This window comes from Bos grunniens, chromosome 1 (assembly GCF_055505025.1).
Source record: "Bos grunniens cultivar Pamir isolate PY7600 chromosome 1, Bosgru_T2T1.0, whole genome shotgun sequence".
In the NCBI taxonomy this organism is placed as follows: Eukaryota; Metazoa; Chordata; class Mammalia; order Artiodactyla; family Bovidae; genus Bos; species Bos grunniens.
This window is the reverse complement of record NC_141165.1, coordinates 152612633-152618641: the sequence shown is the minus strand read 5'-3', so window position 1 is coordinate 152618641 and position 6009 is coordinate 152612633. Positions and strand designations below refer to the sequence as shown.

At 42.3% G+C, this 6009-nt stretch overlaps 1 long non-coding RNA gene across 1 annotated transcript; it reads left to right on the top strand.

The window, feature by feature from the left end:
• Nucleotides 1–258: 258 nt before the first annotated feature.
• Nucleotides 259–875, top strand: LOC147380329 (uncharacterized). The gene has a single exon (XR_015135125.1). It is a non-coding gene; the product is annotated as an uncharacterized LOC147380329 (long non-coding RNA).
• Nucleotides 876–6009: the final 5134 nt, after the last annotated feature.

The following is a 6009-nucleotide window of genomic DNA, read 5'->3' as shown; positions in this document are numbered from 1 at the left end:
ATTCTACTAAGACAGTTTGTCAGCAGAACAAATTAAAGTGAAGCTCTTAAAATGAAACAGGAGTCGCCCAAATAATGAGCTATTTTAAGCAAACTTTAGTGATTGTCAGTGGTGACGTGACTGGCTCATAATGTTGCTTCCATATTTGTTGTCTATGTCAGGGAATGAATGGTATGCTCTGCCAATTACTAACAGTATATTAAGGTCCATGGGGAGGAGACACACACACTTCAGGAACAGCCTCTTGCAGTCCACCTGAATCCTCCTCTCTTGACAACATGTGTTGTAACTACTACGGCAACTCCTGTGGCTATGGCTGTGGAAAGAGCTACAGCTGTGGGTTCAGCCCCTATTATGGCTGTGGATATGGAAGTAGATACGGCTGTGGATACAGCTCAGGATACGGCTGTGGATACGGCTGTGGATATGGGACAGGATATGGCTGTGGATTTAGCCCCTATTATGGCTGTGGTTATGGAACCAGATATGGCTGCGGATATGGCTCTGGCTATAGCAGCTACTGGCCAGTTTGCTACAGGAGATGTTATTCTTGCTGCTAGAACATCACCCTCTTAGCCTAGTCTGCTTCTTAAATGAGGAATCTAAAGATAATACTGCTTCGAGGATCTGTAACCCATGATTTGTACTTGCAAGAAATTGTATGCGCGACAGAGGCTTTGACCTCCAACTACCCATTTTTAGATTGACATGCTTGAAGTCTGATGTTCAATGGTGATATCATCTGACTCTTCCTAATGTTAGCCTTTACTCCTTAATCTCTAAGTCTCTGTTATGACTGTGTTAATGATCCTAACATTCTAAAGCTTGGATAACCCCTTATCCTCAATAAAAATGGCTCATTTCTTCTAACAAATCTCTGTGTACTGCTTATGAATTAGTCTTTCGTGAGGTGCTATGGCCTCTTTCAAAGACTGGGCTAAGAGGTGGCTTGAACCTTGAGTTCTTTGATATAATACAAGCATTTCTTCTTGTATTTGCACCAAAAATAATACCTTCTCCAACTATTCCTTGTATCTCACACGCTCAGGCACTCACATACCCAAGCACAAATCTCACATATTTCAGAACTGTGCTGAACCGTGCAAATCTCACTGTGTCAAGAATGGAGCTGGAGGAGCAAGTGGAGGAGGAATGACACACATTCAGGTGGTCATGACAAAGTCCAGGTGCAGAAGAGACAATCTGACTTCCTGCAGGAGTAATGGAATAGAAGAGATGTTTCCCAGAAGTAATGAGAAATTGGAAGCAGAGTTGGGTGTTAAACATTTGAGAATAAAGAACTAAGGAATGTATATCGTTTGTAGCCAAAGATGGACAAGCTCTATACAGTTAGCAAAAACAAGACTAGGAGTTGACTGTGGCTCAGATCATGAACTACTTATTGCCAAATTCAGACTGAAATTGAAGAAAGTAGGGAAAGCCACTAGACCATTCAGATCAGATTAGATCAGTCACTCAGTCCTGTCCGACTCTTTGCGACCCCATGAATTGCAGCACGCCAGGCCTCCCTGTCCATCACCAACTCCCGGAGTTCACTCAGACTCACGTCCATCGAGTCAGTGATGCTATCCAACCATCTCATCCTCTGTCGTCCCCTTCTCCTCCTGCCCCCAATCCCTCCCAGCATCAGAGTCTTTTCCAATGAGTCAACTCTTCGCATGAGGTGGCCAAAGTACTGGAGTTTCAGCTTTAGCATCATTCCTTCCAAAGAAATCCCAGGGCTGAGCTCCTTCACAATGGACTGGTTGGATCTTCTTGCAGTCCAAGGGATTCTCAGAGTCCTGTCCAACACCACAGTTCAAAAGCATCAATTCTTTGGCACTCAGCCTTCTTCACAGTCCAACTCTCACATCCATACATGACCACAGGAAAAACCATAGCCTTGACTAGACGAACCTTTGTTGGCAAAGTAATGTCTCTGCTTTTCAATATGCTATCTAGGTTGGACATAACTGTCCTTCCAAGGAGTAAGCGTCTTTTAATTTCTTGGCTGCAGTCACCATCTGTAGTGATTTTGGAGCCCAGAAAAATAAAGTCTGACACTGTTTCCACTGTTTCCCCATCTATTTCCCATGAAGTGGTGGGACCGGATGCCATGATCTTTGTTTTCTGGATGTTGAGCTTTAAGCCAACTTTTTTACTCTCCACTTTCACTTTCATCAAGAGGCTTTTGAGTTCCTCTTCACTTTCTGCCATAAGGGTGGTGTCATCTGCATATCTGAGGTTATTGATATTTCTCCCAGCAATCTTGATTCCAGCTTGTGTTTCTTCCAGTCCAGCATTTCTCATGATGTACTCTGCATATAAGTTAAATAAACAGGGTGACAATATACAGCCTTGACGAACTCCTTTTCCTATTTGGAACCAGTCTGTTGTTCCATGTCCAGTTCTAACTGTTGCTTCCTGACCTACATACAAATTTCTCAAGAGGCAGCTCAGGTGTTCTGGTATTCCCATCTCTTTCAGAATTTTCCACAGTTTATTGTGATCCACACAGTCAAAGGCTTTGGCATAGTCAATAAAGCAGAAATAGATGTTTTTCTGGAACTCTCTTGCTTTTTCCATTCAGGTATGACCTAAATCAAATCCCTTACAAATATACAGTGAAAGTGAGAAATAGATTTAAAGGACTAGATCTGATGGACAGAGTGCCTGATGAACTATGAACGGACTTAGTGACATTGTACATGAAAAAGGAATCAAGACCATCCCTAGGAAATAGAAATGCAAAAAAGTAAAATGGCTGTCTGAGGAGGCCTTACAAATAGCTGTGAAAAGAAGAGAAGCGAAAAGCAAAGGAGAAAAGGAAAGATATACCCATCTGAATGCAGAGTTCCAAAGAATAGCAAGGAGAGATAAGAAAGCCTTCTTCAGTGATCAACGCAAAAAATAGAGGAAAACAATAGAATGGAAAGACTAGAGATCTATTCAAGAAAATTAGAGATACCAAGGGAATATTTCCTGCAATTTGGGCTCAATAAGGACAGAAATGGTATGGACCTAACAGAAGCAGTAGATATTAAGAAGAGGTGGCAAGAATACACAGAAGGACTGATAAAAAAGATGTTCATGACCCAGATAATTAGGATGGTGTGATCACTCACCTAGGGCCAGACATCCTGGAATGTGAAGTCAAGTGGGCCTTAGGAAGCATCACTACGAACAAAGCTAGTGGAGGTGATGGAATTCCAGTTGAGCTATTTCAAATCCTGAAAGATGATGCTGTGAAAGTGCTGCACTCAATATGCCAGCAAATTTGGAAAACTCAGCAGTGGCTACAGAACTGCAAAAGGTCAGTTTTCATTGCAATCCTAAAGAAAGGCAATGCCAAAGAATGCTCAAACTACCGCACAACTGCATTCATCTCACATGCTAGTAAAGTAATACTCAAAATTCTCCAAGCCAAGTTTCAGCAATATGAAAACCATGAACTTCCAGATGTTCAAGCTGGATTTGGAGAAGGCAGAGGAATCAGAGATCAAATTATCAACATCTGCTGGATCATCAAAAAAGCAAGAGTGTTCCAGAAAAAACATCTATTTCTGCTTTATTGACTATGACAAAGTCACTGACTGTGTGGGTCACAATAAACTGTGGAAAATTCTGAAAGAGATGGGAATACCAGACCACCTGCCCTGCCTCTTGAGAAACCTGTATGCAGGTCAGGAAGCCACAGTTAGAACTGGACATGGAACAACAGACTGGTTCCAAATAGGAAAAGGAGTACGTCAGGGCTGTATATTGTCGCCCTGCTCATTTAACATATATGCAGAGTACATCATGAAAAACTGAGAAAACTTGGGCTGAAGGAAGCACAAGTTGGAATCAAGATTGCCAGGAGAAATATCAATAACATCAGATATGCAGATGACACCACCGTTATGGCAGAAAGTGAAGAAGATCTAAAGAACCTCTTGATCAAAGTGAAAGAGGAGACTGAAAAAGTTGGCTTAAAGCTCAACATAAGAAAATTAAGATCATGGCATCCGGTCCCATCACTTCATGGCAAATAGATGGGGAAACAGTGGAAACAGTGGCAGACTTTATTCTTTTGGGCTCCAAAATCACTGCAGATGGTGACTGCAGCAATGAAGTTATAAGACACTTACTTCATGGAAGAAAGTTTTGACCAACCTAGACAGCATATTAAAAAGGAGACACATTACTTTGCCAACAAAAGTCTTTCTAGTGAAGTCTAAGGCTTTTCCAGTGGCTATGTATGGATGTGAGAATTGGACTCTGAAGAAAGCTGAGTACAGAAGAATTGGTGCTTTTGAGCTATGGTGTTGGAGAAGACTCTTGAGAGTCCCTTGGACTGCAAGGAAATCCAAGCAGTCCATCCTAAAGGAGATCTGCCCTGGGTGTTCATTGGAAGGACTGATTTTGAAGCTGAAACTCCAATACTTTGGCCACCTGATGTGAAAAGCTGACTGATTTGAAAAGACACTGATGCTGGGAAAATTGAGGGCAGGAGGAGAAGAGGATGGCAGAGGATGAGATGGTTGGATGGCATCACCAACTCAATGGACATGAGTTTGGGTAAGCTCCAGGAATTGGTGATGGACACGGAGTCCTGGCATGGAAGAGGCCTGGTTCATGGGGTTGTAAAGAGTTGGAAACAACTGAATGACTGAAGTGAACTGAACTGAACTGAACCAGTTCATCTCTATTGCATGTTGTAAAATGCTTTTTTACACATTATCTCAATTCATTTTCACATCCTCTTAAAATAAATAGAGTGGGTACTTGACAAACAAGTATTGGGAGAAAGAAGCTGAGGCTCAGAGTGATTAAGTCACTATCTTGAAATCACACAGCAACTGAGTGTCAGAGCCAAGTTTTCATAGTCTTCTGCTAGTGAGCTCACTGCCATATGCTCCTCCTGGCTAGGCCCTCTCCTGCCTATGGAAGCAGTATGCGCTGTGCTCTAAATAATCTGAAGAGAAAAAGAAAAGTCTGAGAGTTCCTCTCTACATCTGCTTAGTGATTACACACCTCGACTGGTGGTAATAAATGCACAGAAAGACTTGTTGTCCCACTCCCTTATCTGACTGGCCAGTTCCTACTCAAGCCTCATGTCTAGTGCCCCATCTTCTCAGAACTCTTTCCTGACTCTCACAGCACTAATAACCTTCCTTATTTTATAACTTTCATAACATATGGCTACAAAAACAATTACTTCATTTCTTCTTTAAATCCTACTATGTTACTCCTACATAAAATTATGAATTCACTGAGAACTAGGCTCATTGGATGGATAGAGGAGAGATTCATACATAAATACCTATATCAGTTCAGTTCAGTGCAGTCACACAGTTGTGTCTGACTCTTTGCAACCCCAAGGACTGCAGGACATCAGGCCTCCCTGTCCATCACCAACTCCCTGAGTTTGCCAAAATCATGTCCACTGAGTCAGTGATGCCATCCAACTGTCTCATCCTCTGTCATCCCCTTGTCCTCCTGCTTTCAATTTTCCCCAGAATCAGGATCTTTTCAAATGAGTCAGCTCTTTGATCAGGTGGCCAAAGTATTGAAGTTTCAGCTTCAACATCAGTCCTTCCAATGAACACCCAGGACTGATCTCCTTTAGGATGGACTGGTTGGATCTCCTTGTAGTCCAAGTGACTCTCAAGAGTCTTCTCCAACACCACAGCTCAAAAGCATCAATTCTTCGGCACTCAGCTTTCTTCACAGTCCAACTCTCACATCCATACATGACTACTGGAAAAACCATAGCCTTGACTAGATGGACCTTTGTTAGCAAAGTACTGTGTCTCCTTTTTAATATGCTGTGTAGGTTGGTCATAACTTTCCTTCCAAGGAGTAAGCGTCGAATTTCATGGCTGCAATCACCATCTACAGTGATTTTGGAGCCCAAAAAGATAAAGTCTGACACTGTTTCCACTGTTCCCCCATCTTTTCCCCATGAAGTGATGGGACCCGATGCCATGATTTTCGTTTTCTGAATGTTGAGCTTAAGCCAACTTT